This window comes from Papaver somniferum, chromosome 2 (assembly GCF_003573695.1).
Source record: "Papaver somniferum cultivar HN1 chromosome 2, ASM357369v1, whole genome shotgun sequence".
Classification (NCBI taxonomy): domain Eukaryota; kingdom Viridiplantae; phylum Streptophyta; class Magnoliopsida; order Ranunculales; family Papaveraceae; genus Papaver; species Papaver somniferum.
Window position 1 is genome coordinate 27,054,933 of NC_039359.1, and position 16,351 is coordinate 27,071,283.

General features: G+C 36.9%; 1 pseudogene; it reads left to right on the forward strand.

Moving 5' to 3' along the window:
* Window positions 1-10,487: 10,487 nt before the first annotated feature.
* Window positions 10,488-16,166, forward strand: LOC113347185 (annotated as a pseudogene).
* The last annotated feature ends 185 nt before the right edge of the window (window positions 16,167-16,351 follow it).

Below are 16,351 nucleotides of genomic sequence, written 5' to 3' on the forward strand. Positions count from 1 at the left end.
CCAATACATGTATGGCCTCGATCTTCAAGGTGTTGGATAGGAAGTTACGATTGCCAATCACTTTAGAATACTGAACGAAACTTGACTAGCTTGTTCTTTGGTTGGTTGGGATAGAAGGTGGAGGTTACATTAAGAAAGACAACCATCGAATTTAACTGGGTGCATCAAAAAGGGCTACCTCTTGCAAAGTGTCATGTAATTTTTGTTTCCTTTTGTATATGTATCAAAAGTGTTTCCTTGTTCTCAAAAAAAAAAAAAAAAAAAAAAAAAATATCAGAAAAATACAAAAAAATCAAGTATTTATCAATTCCATCATCTCTTGTTCCAAAAATAAAAAGAGAATAGTCAATGTAAATAGTCATTTTGTTGTTTCATTGTAATAAGCAAGGAGGGTGTATGCCATTGATGTACAACGCGAGTAATTGTGAAATACCTCCAACTCATTCACAATTCTCGTAAAGTCCGGACAGCTAGCTAGATTTCGACCTTGGTTCTTAGCCTGAGAAACTATCTCTTGGTGATTAGTAGTCATAACTTCAGATCTTTCTTTACACATGTGTAGATACACTTTACACTCTTATCACATGTCTTTTTTTTGTTATCAGTGCTAGGATTGTGCCTTCGATAGCTAGATTGACATCTCCATTTTGCTGTGAGCTTAAACTGTTTTGCACATGTCACATTTGAGAATCTGAGCTTTATTTTGACCTAGAACTTTGTAGGTACGTTCTAAGCAAACCTTCACGAGACTTCAACTCGTCCACTAGGGACACTTAGTGGTTTAAAAGGCTTAGTGCATATGCTAAATGCATTCGAGAGACCAGCGACAGTGGTATAGGTAGGATTTCCTTAGTTTTGTTTTACTTGAGGACAAGTAAAATTCAGGTTTGGGGGTATTTGATGAGTCCTAAAAAGTGCATATTTCTCTATATTTTTCTTGGCATTTAACTCATCTTTTGTGCATTAATTCTACATTTTATCCCATATTCTGTATTTCATTGTTTTCAGAATAAATATTTTTCTTACTTAATTTTGCATTTTTAGGTAATAAATAAAGTCTGGATAACTTGCGGAGAAAAGAGCTGAAGAGTGGTGAAAAGCCGGGAGGAATTACACAAGGAAGCCGCGAAGAATGTTGTGCACAAGACCAAAAGGCTAGAAGTGGGCTTGAAGAGGAAGAAATTGTTCTTAAAGAAAAATGGGCTCAGAATTATCCCAAGCCCAACTTATCTCCCAAACCAAAACCCAAATCCATAACCATTCTCATGTAGCGTCAGATTGATCCATCTCATCATCCAACGGTCGCCTCCTCTTCGTGCATCAAAGTCTGAATTTCCTGACCAACACTACAACACCTAACTCCATCTCACGCCGTTAGTTTTGTTGTATCTCTTCATCCGACGGTCGCTGAAGGCTATGTTCCATCTTATCGTTGGATGCATTTCAGATGTATCGATCAAACGCCTATCACTCGCCTAACATCGAAATATGATGAGCCCGCCTCACACCCGAGCAACCTAACCTATACCCATCGCCAAACACTCCCCTCCTTCTTTCCATCGACTTCTTCTCTCTCACCCTCTGCAACCACCATACTCTGCAACCACCATCACCACCACCTTCTCCCCTGTCATCTCCACCAAACGCCGCCAACAACTCTCTCCACCAAACCGTATCTACCCACATCACCCCCATACCCTACATACATCTCTAGCCACCTATTTTACCCATTTCCCCTCTAATTTTCCCCTGAAACCCTAGGTGGGAAATTAGTAAAATAGGTGAGGCTATAAGACTGAATTGGAGCAGGAGAAGGACTGAGAGAAGGCAAAGAAGGATGGGTCGACGTCAATTTGAAGATTAGGTGAGTTAATTTCACTGTTTGAATTTGGGTATTTTTCTATAAACCCTAATTGTATAATTTAGGGATTTGGGTATAAATAGACTGTGGTGTTGTTGTAAAAGTTATGCCTGGATTAGCCAGTGTGTCCAGAACCAAGTTCTGTTAATGATCATTTTTGTGCTGTTAATGTTGTGTTCATGTTTAGTGTAATATCCTGTTGTGTTCTGTGTGTGATGTTTGTTCCTGTGATGTTTTGTATCCATCTGTCATGTTATGTTTGTGTTAATTAGCATGTTTGTAATGTCTCTTCACATGATCATGTATTTTCCCTGTTTAAACCTCAGAGAAGACCTTTGAACCATGATGGTTAGCTATTAGGATGGTTTTTGTTGAACTCAAAATAGCTTAGGCTAGTTAGATTCCTAAAAGCCCAACTGATTTGTGATTAGTGGTGCTGTAAGAAGACCACTAATGCTAGGGGTCAGTGGTGGCTCTAAGGAGTTAATCAGCTACATTAGTTAGTAAGCCACTGCCTAGTTAGTCTGTGATTGGTTGTGCCTTAAACAGACAGCCAATACTAGGGGTTAGCTAAGGCTGTAAGGTTAGTTAACTAGACATATGACAAAAACTTAACCTAGATGAACTAGCTAGGTGAAGGGAATTCTCATCCATCTCCTTACACTTCCCATCCACAATTTCTTTTCCATGTTCTGTTTTGGTTAAGTTGTTCTTAGTTTCTTTCATTTTTTACTTCACTGCCTTTGGCTCATTGCCATTGTAACTGTCACTATATCACTGCCACTTAGTTACTTGTTTAGATAACTTTAGTCTAGGAAACTTCAATACACCCCAAGTCTCTGTGGAATGATCCCTTGCTTACTTTCTATACTAAAACTTGGCCTTGTATACTTGCAAGAGTTTTTGTGTGTTTTCCAACCACACCAAATATCTTTCAACCGTTAGATCGATCTTAGCTTGTTACACACACATTAAATGCACATTTATTTAGGTTTGTGTAACCGTACCCAAACATGTACACTTAGTTGGTTCAACAGTAGTTAACCAAATGGTTAACCATATGAGCACTTTCATATCAACCATATTCATCTTAACCATAACTAGTTCAAATGACTCAAGAGAACTAGTTAGAGAGTTTTTCAATTTCTTAGATCTCATAGAAGTATATAAGACACAATCGAAGCAAAAACGATTTGATTCACTCGAATCAATTCATGAACTTTATACTCACTGTTTGCAAGTATGCATTCCTTAGTTTATATAAGTTTAAGTTCACGAATAATCGTTTTTAGAAACTGACCCACTTAAGTACGCATACTGGTACGCGGACTTAAGTACCCGGAATAAGTTTGTTTTCAGTTAACAAACTCTAGCAGAAATTCACGAGATGTGAATTTCCAACAGTACGCGTACTGGTACGCGGACTTCAGTTCCGGTTTTCCTGAGCAGCAAAGTACGCAGACTTTGGTTCAAGGAATAAGGACTTCCACACGTATGAGTTATGACACAATGTTTATATCCTTTCAAGTTTATGTTCCAAACTCTCATTTAAATCATTGAAACATTCTTAGAGGACATTATATGGTTGTTGTTCACAAGCTATTTTTCGTCAAAGTGATTTTCAAGTAATTGAAACTAATATGACTTTCGTCACTAGTAAAGATGAACTTGGCCAAAACGAAAGCTTACCAACACATATTTCGATAAATATATAAGCGAGATAAACTCGGGTCGAAATAGCAAATGTGTATAATCATAGTCTATATAGCAATACGACTTTTGTCTCAAGATAGGAGATAGAGTAGATATACTTTTGAGTGATAGATAAGTTCAAGTCTCCACATACCTTTTAGTCGATGAAGTTCCACCAGTTCCTTGAGTAGTTCTTCGTCTTTGTATGATGATCGCCATCGAGTCTAGAGCTCAACTACACTTTCTATCCTAGTCTGAGACTTAGCTATGAGTAGACTAGAAATCAAGACTTATAGTTTTTGGAAACTAAACTTGACAACAAGATTGAGATACCGACGCTTGCGAGTTCGACTCCCCCTTTGTCAATTTTAGTGACAAAACTATCAATACATATGGAATACAAAATAAATAAATAAATAAATAAACTTTTGTAGCTTCTCCTCCACATGCATGATCTCCTTGATTCTTCAACATTGCTCTAAATCTTCACCACTTCCAAGTACTCCAATGATTCCAAAGGTTATAAGTTTAGCATCATCGTTGTTGAAAATCCGTAGCTATAACAATGAGAAAACAAGAGTTCTCAATCATTGTTACACAGTGTCATAGTATTATTACCCACCATCAAAGTTGAATTGTATCACAACTTCGACAACAATACTATGGTGATATGTATCACTACACCTTAGTCAATACCCCATCTCACATGGAAACCACTCCCCCTTACATAATGATTAGAAAACCATATGTATTTGTAATGTGAACTACACATTAATTCTACCGCTTTTTGTCAATAAAATTGGCAAAGGTACGAAAACTAGTGGGATCCTAATGAAATTTCCATAGAGACATTTCATAACTAAAAGAAATCAGTTATCAAATTTTTAGATGTCATCATATAGCCGAAGCTAAATGCATTCATCAAGGAGTTTATAAAGATACAAGATAACCCCTATAATATTCCACAACCGCACTCCCCACAAAGATTTGGCAATTAAGCACAAGTTCAATTAAGAACTCTCCCCCATAAAATGTCATTCCCCAAAGAACAACAAGAGATACCATACTTTCACAAGAAAATAAGTATTTCTTTGGACATAACAAATCACATACGAATATGAATTTGAATCCAAAATACTCAATTAAATTAACCACAAGAAAACCCATGATTAATTTAATCAGAAATGCTCAACATAAGAGAACTTATGGAGCCGCACAGTATATATACAAAAATATGGTTAATTTAATTGAGTATTTTGGATCAGGGAAGATCAATACTGCGTAATGGAAAAGGATTCATTCTATTTTCCATCACTATTTGCACAATGACATACAATAGCCATAATCCTCGTAAACAAAAGTTCATCCTATCTTCCATCAATATTTGTATAATGACATACAATAGGCTTAAAAACTTTTGTGATGTCAAAAGTTCATTTATTCTTTTATCAATACTTGCATATCGACATGTGAAAGACTTAACTTTTGACAAAGTATGGGACAATCGTAGTTCACGGACGCAAACACACATATCCAATAACACATTGCAATATATAAAATCATAAAGATTAATACTGCAAAAATCATCTTCCAAACAATTTTAGAATTTAAACAAATAAACCTAAAAACAATAAAGATGAAAATGTTGGACATAGCTATGTGTAATCACAATAATGGATATTCCAAACTCTAGTGATTCTTCTTAAAAAACACAAGAAATAAAATTCTCATCAGAAGATTTACTATACATAATATATAATCAAAGTTCATTGAGAACCTCATACCTTTCAATGAATCCATCAAAGAAGGTATCACTGATTTCCTTTACTCTCTTGACCGTAGACACTCCATGTTCATGAGTTAGAAAACTAACCTTACGGTCAAAAACCCGAGCAAGCTGTCTAGCCTTGACACAGTCCATGATGAACTTCTTTTGATTTTGTATCAGAATATTTTGATTAGCAAGGATTCTGGTCTGACCATCTAAGAGTTGGTTTATTTGCAGTTGAAGATTTGCAAACTCGACCTTTGAATCGTTCTGAAAACGAGTTAAATCCTTGACATAATCATCAATCCAGGAGTTGTGATCCTTTCTTGCAAGCATCTTCTTTAGAACCAGATCTTGAACCGACTCACGTCCTTGAGTGTCTTCCTCCATATCAAGATGCACAATCTCTTGAGATTTTGCAGAATTCTCCACATAATTTGTTAGGAATGGAATAACACAATATAAAGTATATATATGTGTTTGTAAACAGGAGAAAGAAACTCTTGTTACGGAAACCCTATGAACTCACAAGAGGAGGACACGACGTTTATGGACCGACAACAATAAAAACACAAATAGTATAAAAAAAATATTATACAACACACTTGAGAATTTCTCAATCATCATCCTTGCATATCTCAAGCTAGAAACAAGGATAAGGATACCTGGAATCAGGTGATAGAGTGAGAAGTAATCCCACTACGATCATTGAGGAATGAGTTGTATACATCATCTGAATGTTTGACCTTTGTGATTTTTGCCTTTCTTCGATTGACTTTTATCCCAAATGAGTATGAACCAACGTGTTTAACATCTTCGTCAGAAGGATTTTTCTGAGGACAAAATCTAGGACCTCTTGAGATTGGTTCAAGATGAACGGGATACAGAGAGATCCATTTCCTAGACTTAACAGACTCATTCTTATAAACACAGGGAATGTGTTCATTAGTGGCACAAGAATTTATACCATTGAGATGAACTTGTAACCTGTGACGATTTCTAGAATAGAGATCATTTTTATAAGGTTTTTGGTATTCTGTGGGCACGAGATTCACTATAGATGTCGTCAGACGATTTACTCCATTGATAGTAGAAAGAAGCAAATTATGGAGATTAGAGATTTGTTTCCTCCTAGCAAAACAATGAACAGCATAGTGATTCTTTTTCCCACAGAATGAACAGGTTCGTGGAGGAGAAACAATAATGGAACCTGTTTTAAATTCATAGCCGTATTAGAAGTTTGCAAGTCATGTAATCCTTTCTTGACAAAAACTTCTTTTGGAAAACATCTCTTCATATGCTGTAATTCAGACTGAGAATTAGCCGGTACAAAAGAATTTCTCCTTAAAACAGAGTTTTCCTTTTCCAAGGATTTGCACTGTTCATGGGTTAGAATAAGGGATGCACCTAGTTTCTCTTTTTCGAAACGAAGTCTGTTTAAATCTGATGAATGCGTCTCGATCAAACATTTTTCTCTGATTGAATCTTCCTTGACAATATCCTCAAGAACACTAATCTTTTCACGCTGTAGAGTAGTTTCTTGAATAAGTTTTTCGATATTGTTAGAGAAAGACTCAATGATATTATAGAGTTCCCGTTCTCGACCAAGAGACTTTTCAAATTCATCAATGAGTTGAGAATGATTATGAAAATCAATAGCCTCAGTAGAATATTTTGAGATTCTGGTGAGCTCCATTTCAACTTTTGTGATGGTGTCAAATGTCTCATTAGAGGGACTGATATCAACATTTGATAAAACTACATTTCTACCTCGGGATTCGGAAGAATCAGCTAAGGAGTAATCCTTTGAGGTGATCCCAAGACATTTGGCATAGTTAAAAGCTTTGGAAGACATCTTGGTATGCGCGTATGCCAGAGATGAGGTTCTGTCCACAAACTCAGATTGTTACAAACACAGACTTGTAAGGTCTTTAAACGTGTTTGCCTGCTCTAATACTAATTGAAAAAGCGGGGGTCTAACAACCATACCCAATATTTCGCTTAGCAATCTGTATGGAAAAACTCCAATACACTTTTAAGAGAATCAACTAGACAGTCAGACTCAATCTTAATAAAAGTATATCAAATAGTTATATCTCACTTTCCCGATTCAATACTAACTAAAGAAAATAGAAATCTGCGAGTCTAATTGAATACAAGATAAATCACTTGAACGGTACCAAAGACCAATGTTCAAGGATCAATCAATTTCAATCAACAACCAAAGGTTGGATTTCCCAATTGATCGATTCAATGCACAATATGTGATATTTCAATTATATAACAAAATATAATGCGGAAAAGAAATAACACAGACACCAGAAGTTTTGTTAACGAGGAAACCGCAAATGCAGAAAACCCCGGGACCTAGTCCATATTGAACACACACTGTATTAAGCCTACTACAAACTAACTTCGGTCTGGACTGTAGTTGAACCCCGATCAATCTAACACTGATCCAAGGTACAGTTGCGCTCCTTACGTCTCTGATCCCAACAGGATACTACACACTTGATTCCCTTAGCTGATCTCACCCACAACTAAGAGTTGCTACGACCCAAAGTCGAAAACTTTAATAAACAAATCTGTATCACACAGAAAAGTCTACGGTAATAGATAAATCCGTCTCCCACATAAATACCTACGAGTTTTTGTTCCGTCTTTTGATAAATCAAGGTGAACATGAACCAATTGATAACCCGGACTTATATTCCCGAAAAACAACGTAGAATTATCAATTACCTCACAATAATCTTAATCGACTAGCGAAAGAAGATATTGCGGAATCACAAACGGTGAGATGAAGATGTTTGTGACTTCTTTTATATCTTGCCTATCGGGGAAATCAATCTCAAGCCAATATTACGATTGTACTCAAACACGATAGAAACAACAAGATCAGATCGCGCAACTATAGAGAAAATAGTTGGGTCTGGCTTCACAATCCCAATGAAGTCTTCAAGTCGTTAACCTGCAGGGTCTCGATAGAAACCTAAGGTTAAAGGAGAATCGACTCTAGGTAATACAACTAGTATCACACAGAAGGTGTGGGGATTAGGTTTCCCAGTTGCTAGAGTTCTCCTTTATATAGTCTTTCAAATCAGCATTTGCAATCTAAGTTACCTTGGTAACAAAGCATTCAATATTCACCGTTACATGAAAACCTGATTAGATTCAAGCTAATATCTTTCAACCGTTAGATCGATTTTAGCTTGTTACACACAAATAAAATGCACGTTTATTTAGGTTTGTGTAATCGTACCCAAACATGCACACTTAGTTGGTTCAACAGTAGTTAACCAAATGGTTAGCCATATGAGCACTTTCATATCAACCATATTCATCTTAACCATAACTAGTTCAAATGACTCAAGAGAACTAGTTAGAGAGTTGTTCAATTGCTCAGATCTCATAGAAGTATATAAGACACAATCGAAGCAAAAACGATTTGATTCACTCGAATCAATTCATGAATTTTGTAGCCACAGTTTTCAAGTATGCATACCTTAGTTTATATAAGTTTAAGTTCACGAATAATCGTTTTTAGAAACCAACCCACTTAAGTACGCATACTGGTACGCGGACTTAAGTACCCGAAATAAGTTTGTTTTCAGTTCACAAACTCCAGCAGAAATTCACGGGATGTGAACTTCCGACAGCGCGCGTACTAGTAAGCGAATTTCAGTTCCGGTTTCCTGAGTAGCAAAGTATGCATACTTTGGTTCGAGGAATAAGGACTTACACACGTATGATTTATCACGCAATATTTATATCCTTTCAAGTTTATATTCTAAACTCTCATTTCAATCATTGAAACATTCTTAGAGGACGTTATATAGTTGTTGTTCACAAGCTATTTTTCGTCAAAGCGATTTTCAAGTAATTGAAACTAATATGACTTTCGTCACTAGTAAAGATGAACTTGGCCAAAGCGAAAGCTTATCAACACATATTTCGAGAAATAGATAAGCGAGATAAACTCGGCTCGAAATAGCAAATGTGTATAATCATAGTCTATATAGCAATACGACTTTTGTCTCAAGATAGGAGATAGAGTAGGTAGACTTTTGAGTGATAGATAAGTTCAAGTCTCCACATACCTTTTAGTCGATGAAGTTCCACCAGTTCCTTGAGTAGTTCTTCGTCTTTGTATGATGATCGCCATCGAGTCTAGAGCTCAACTACACTTTCTATCCTAGTCCGAGACTTAGCTATGAGTAGACTAGAAATTAAGACTTATAGTTTTGGCAACTAAACTTGACAACAAGCTTGAGATAGAAACACTTGCGAGTTCGACAGAGCAGTGCTCTAACAAGACTAGCCCAAGTGTGGAACCTCTTGATGTATGATGTTGCACCTTCTCACTGCTTCAAATGCATCAGAGTTCGAAATTCCTCCAAGTAACATGATGATAGATCGTCCACCAAGTGCAGATCTGGATCAGGATTTTATTCTTCAGCGAGGTATATTGTTAGTGACCATCCTTTCAGCATGTAGCTATGCTCGTCCTAAGATCATGTTATACCCTGGATCTTCTTTGATTATGTATAACTTGGTTTTTTTCCAGGTAGATCCCATATTCATCTTCAGAGTGATGTGTCCATAAGCATCCATGGAGTTTCCTTCATGATTTCTGATCGACATAGGAGCATGAGTAGCTTCTTGTCGAGCAATCCCCGCAATTTTGAGGGTCTTGAGAGGGACAAAGTTAATGGCAGTACCGACGTTAATCAACGTTCTCCAAAGTTCATTTCCTTTAAGAATAATTGTAGCAAGCAGTCCCCAGTCACACTTCTCCTTATTTGTGACTGGTGGTTCAAGAAGGTATTTTCGGGAAGGATAAATGCTTTCCTGACATAATGTGGTTGAGATAGGTGAAAATATCTTTCCTTTGCACCTTTGATAAGTACGAAAACTCGCACATGTGTTCCGTCAAGGATTGAACTGTTTTATTGACAGATTCCCCCGAGAAGGCGAATATCCTAACTGAAAAGCATAACATGTTTGAATTTCTGAATCTCTAGTATTTATCAGCACTATTTGGAATATCTCTATCCAAGTGATCAATGAGATGACAAATACTATCCTTGATAAGGATTAATGATTTTTTTTTCTTCTTTTGGCGGAATAGTGGGTCCACACAAATGGGTTCGAGTTAGAAAAAGGTCCGGAAGGAGCTGTTTTGGAGCCTTTAGTTTGACGGTCGGTTTTGTGAAGAACTTTGGGGGTAAAAATGGTAAATAAAAACCGGCGTAAACATAAACCATAGTCACAGACAGAGTAAGAACACAACCTAGATTCTTGCCGTTTCGGGAAAAATCTTCTTGGAGACAAAATCCTAGTAAAATTTCTTTCAGAACTACCTATTGAGCAGTAAACTTAATTTGTCTGTGTTTCTTGATCTTCGAGAAGACATAATCTTGAGGTAAGTTCTCGGCTTCTAACTCCTCATATCTGTGGATTTCAAGTTTTTAGGGTTTATGTATTATTTCATTAGTTGATCTTAATTCCTAGATGTTTCATCTCAATTCCTTGATATCGTATTTTCCTTATGGTTTACTTGATAGCGAGTGCAAAATTTGAGATTTAGGTTTTGAGTCTAGGGTTTTGGGAGGTTATCGTTTATGACCAATGTACTTCACAAATACGATTAAGCTTATAAATATATTAACATCATGAGTTTAATAGAAATCTCTTTTTAGTTGATTAGGGTATATTGCGTAAATCAGTATTTTTTGGTTTGTAGGAATTGAGTCCAGCTGTTTAAAAATTAAGATAAATAGATTTTGCTGTTAACAAATCAGACATTTCAGTCATTGGAAATGTAGCAGAATTGAGTTTTTAGAGTTTTGGATTGATACGTGGCATTGTAGTGCGATGTATAGTGCAGTTGAATATGGATTTGTAATTGTTATGCTTATTTTAATACACTTTTGAAACTGAAAATTTGTGAAAATTCAAAAAACAAATAGAACTTCCTACTGTAGGGCTAGAATTAAAGATGTTAGAGATGAAGTGTCGAAAAAATGAGTTATTCAGTGAAAACTTGAAAACTCTTTTACATCTTGTTATTTTGGTCTTCTGATTATTATTTTTACTTTTTTGCTTGTTTGTGTAATTGTTTTTTAAAGTCTGAAGGTGAAACTACTGTAGACAGAAGAACAATGTCAAAGAAAAAGAACCCTCATGTGTTTCTAGATATATCCATTGATGGAGCTCCCAAAGAAAAAGTTGTTATTGAGGTAAGTAATTAAAAGTTAGTAATCGGTTTTATCTTTTTCTCACGTATCTTAAATTTTAATCGTGATTTGTTTCTATTATGCAAGTCAAAAGGAAAGCATGAAATTTTCATTTTGGATAGCTACATACTCACTTATTTTGCAATGTGCAGCTTTTCTCAGATATTGTTCCTAAGACTGCTGAGAACTTTCGAGCACTCTGCACAGGTATGGCATGGTGCTGATTATCTTTTATTTAATAAAGTTTTTTTGCGGATTATGTTAACAATCTGAGGATCCATATTTTTTTGGTTGTACTCATTTGGGTTTTCTGTTGATTGTAAAGTAGTGGAGCAGGTGAACAGGTACTGTGTGGTTCCTGCATGAAGGTTACATTGTTACTAAGTTATCACATAGGGTTTTATATGTTCTCGAGTGTTTTTATGAGGTGGTAATCTTTTAGGGTATCACATTCTCTGTTGCCAAAACTTCTGGAAAAGAGGAATTCGGAAGTAAAAAAATTGGAATTTGTGATATAAAACTCGCTCTTGAAACACTGAGCTAGTTTATTTTATTTTTTGTTTTGTTTTTGTGGGGAGTGGGTGGGGTATTTTGCTTTAAAAATTGCTCACATGTTTAGTTATATATATGTATATTTTTTTTGTATTTGTTGCAGTGGAAGCCTGACAATTCTACGATTTGGAACATTGCAGGCGAGAAGGGCATTGGTGCGTCTACTGGAAAACCACTACACTTCAAAGGATCTATTTTTCACCGGATAATTAAAGGGTTCATGGCTCAGGTAGAGTTCTCTATTCATTGTATACGTCCGTAAGTCCATTTACATTGTAATTGCCGAATTTTCATGCTGTCATGTGTTCGATTTACATGCTGCATCATGCTGAAAAAGCGATACATCAACCTAGGCTCTGATATATTCCAAAGAGAAATACTTTAGATCATATTCTATATGTGCTCTTCTCACCTTGTAGATAGTCTTACTAAGGTTGGATGATCCTCACAAGATATCAGTCGCAATCCCATATTGATCATCTTTTTGCCTCAAACTATGACCTTACTTTTCTAGTATCTTCTGGCTGAAAGCATAGTGGTGGAGTAGCTCTATTTAACTTTGTTGGCTGTTCCAGTTTCGATGGCTATTTATGTGTATTATGTGACGGTATTCCCCTCGTAGGGATCTTTGATAGTTTGTCATATTTCCGTACACTTTATCGTTGTTTTCTTTCCCAGAAACTTACTGAGATGCCTTTTCTTTGTCTGGCAGGGTGGTGATTTCTCAAAGCGTGATGGTATACCATTTCCTCACCATCTCTCTTTCTTCTAATGGATGCAGCATTCCAGCTTTTAAAAGCAAATCCTTCTTATGCTTTGCAGGCACTGGTGGAGAGAGTATATATGGGGGAAAGTTTGCAGGTATATTTTCTGATTCGGATCAGTTCCTTGAATAACTAAATTTGATTGTATGACGTGACAATATTGCAGCCTCATCAATTATGACTTTTACATTTGTTTATTTAACTGTTCTCTTACAGATGAAAATTTTAAACGGGTTCACGATGAGCCGGGTCTCCTCTCAATGGCAAACGCTGGTCGAAACACAAACGGATCCCAATTCTTTATCATCTTCAAGGCTACACATCATCTTGATGGGTACTTTCTTTTTGTCCGTTGTGGGTGGACTTTTCCCCCAATATCATACTTTATGTAGAATTGTTATTTACTTTTTTTAAGTGAGAACAACATTTGTGTCACAGGAAGCATGTTTTTTTGGAAAAGTTAAACAAGGAATGGAGATAATAAGGAAAATGGAACAAGTTGAAGTAGTCGCAGATTCGGCGAAACCTGTTGGTCCTGTGAAAATTGTTGATTGTGGTGAAGTTCCTGAAAACAAAACTGATGATGTAGTGGCAAAGAAAGGTATACCAGGGAAACAGGACACTGTTTGTTTAGTTTGTATTAGTACTCTTGAGAAACCAATTATGAACCCCTTTGCCGTATTTGAATCGGTTGATTTCGTACAGCAAAAAAAGTGAAGAAATCAGGGAGACCTCTTTCTTCAGACGATAGTTCTGATGGTAACAGGAAGGGAAGGCACAGGAAATCTGTCAAAGACAAGAGAAAGAAGAGAAAAAGGACATACTCCTTGTCTGATTCATCTAGCTCGTCTGAAACTGATAGTTATTCTGATTCCGAATCTGAATCAGAATCGTATACCTCCAGTGATTCTGATACAGACTCTTGCACCTCAGATTCAGGTTCTAGTGATGGAAGACGTAGGAGGAGGAAGAAAACCTCAACTAAAGATAAACATGGGAAGAAGAGGAAGGACAAACTAAGGGACAAGAAGCGGAAGCGTAACAATAAAAGCTCTAAGCGCCAGTCGAAACAGTCCGTTGTTTGGTGATATCAACTGTGCCACACTACTTTCTGTTCTTTGATTATTCAACCGCTTACTGTTTTGTTCGATATTATTATTTTAGGAGTTCCGGAAGTGACAGTGATTCAGAAAGTAACAGCAGTGGCTCTGACAATGAAACTGAACGTAGAGTTTCTGCTCGTAAAACCGGTACACTCATTACCTCATTGTTGGTTATTTACTTATTTTTGTTCTGTTTTCTTTATGTCAAACTTCTATGTTGTAGTCAGATAATAATTTCAACCTTTCCTTTTTGATGAGTTTGTTTTCACTTAATTGTAGTGATATTAGTAGTATTTCTGAACCTTGGTGAATTATGCTGTAGTTGTTAAGAAGCAGTCTCTTCCAGCTGTCAGGGTAAAAGATAGGGGACAAAAAGAAGATCTGATACTCACGAAGGATTTATCTGATGAAGAGGGCAAAATATCTCTTTATAAAAAGCCTGATACCATCAATCACTCCAGCAAATCCAGGTATATGTTTGTTCAGTTTGTGTTGTGAAACGAAGATTAGTCATACCTTGCTGTCTAAGTTTTTCTGTTTTTCTTTGTTCGCTTTGATGAGTTGCAAGTATTATATGAGCAGGAGCCCAAACAGCAGTGGAAGTATGAGTCCTAAAACAAGTCCCAGAAAAATTCCTAGGCTGCGAAGTATCAGTCCTATTCGACAATCGGGTAGGCAGGACCACCGGACTAATTCAAGAAGTCCTGCCCGTAAAGCCCATGAACCTTCTTTATCTCCTGATGGGAATCCTAAACGTATAAGAAAAGGGCGTGGATTCACTGAAAAATACTCTAATGCACGCAAGTACCGGACACCATCTCCAGAGCGTTCCCCTCCTAGGTCCTTCCATTACAGGGGAAGAAATGCTCAGGATATGAACCGTGACAGGTGAGCTTGAATCATGTTACTCAAATTTAGAATCGTATTATTCAACCTTATAATTGGTATTGATTTTCTAGTCAATTTAGATTTGGAAGCTACAGAAACTATCCTGAGCGCGCATTGCCGAGCCGTTACCGGAGCCCTCCACGACACAGGAGCCCTACCAGGTCTCTCTCTCTCTCTCATGATGTTATTTTGGGTGGGTGATTCTAATACAAGCTTAAGTCAACTAGAAAGCCTCCATTGGAATTTGAATTACCAACTGTTTATTGAACTAAAATAAACTGTCTAGGAAGTCTGACTTCTATTTCATAAGCTTAGTATTGCAATTTTGTTTTATAAAACCTAGGAAAGGAAAAAGTAAGTATTTGAAAATTCAAACTCACTTTCCTTTTTAAGGGATCAGGGACTAGGGCATGAGTCATTCTTTATTTTGTTCTTGTAAGGGTGATGTCTGGTCAACCAAGACTGCAATATGGTCGTATCTGAACCTCATGACTGAGTTCATTTTCAGAAAGCCAGTAACGTAAGCCCAAGTTGGGTAAGATTAGTGTCGTCATGTCTGCGACAGTTCGATACCGTGTATTGAATCAATGTCAGGAATCATCCTTCGCTGCTAGATTTGGTGAAAAACAATTTTACTTGTTCGTTTTCCTTGTTTAACAACATCACTTCCATGTCAATGTTGTTGTTTTAGGTACCGAAACAGAAGTAGAAGTAGGAGTAGGAGCATCTCACGGAGCCCAACTGGTTACAGAGGTCGCCGTGAAAGGGATCGAAGTCCAGTGGTTGAGCGTCGTAGCATCAGTGATAAGCTTCGGTCACGGCTTGGTCCTCGTAAGGAGGAGGCAACGTGCACTTCAAACAAGGGAAAATCGAGGTCTAGGTCAAAAAGCAGGAGTTTATCTAAGTCACCAGTGGTGGATGTGGGCAAACGCCAATGTGCAAGCAAGATGGACTCGCGTTCACCCAGCAAGTCTAGATCTAGATCTCCAGCTAGGGACAGAAACTTGGTTTCCTATGGTGACCTATCTTGAAAGCTTCATTAGAGCAGCCTATCGGGCTTTTCTTTGACAACAGTATAAAATTGAGGAATATCCTGTTTACTGGTTTCAATTCTTAAGATCTTCTCTTTGGTTCCATTTCAATTGTGTTATTTAGAACCTATATCCACTGTTGTATTTTTTAATAGTTCTTGTCCTTCATCTTTGTTTTCCTGTCTTCAGAATTTTAACTTGTTTAACGTCAGGTGTAAAACATTTTGGCTCCAATATTCAACTGTTCAACTTGTGTTTCTGTTGCTAAGGGTTAGTCTTCCCACGCCTTTTTTACCCACTAATTATTTTTAAGAACATTTAATTTTTTGGGAAATGGCACAATTTGTTGAGAGCACAGAAAACTGATCTCTTTTTTTTCTTTCCCTTGAATCTGGTTACAATAACAGCAGTTAACTACTCAGGACTTCTGCTGTTGCTACCATCTCCAGTGAT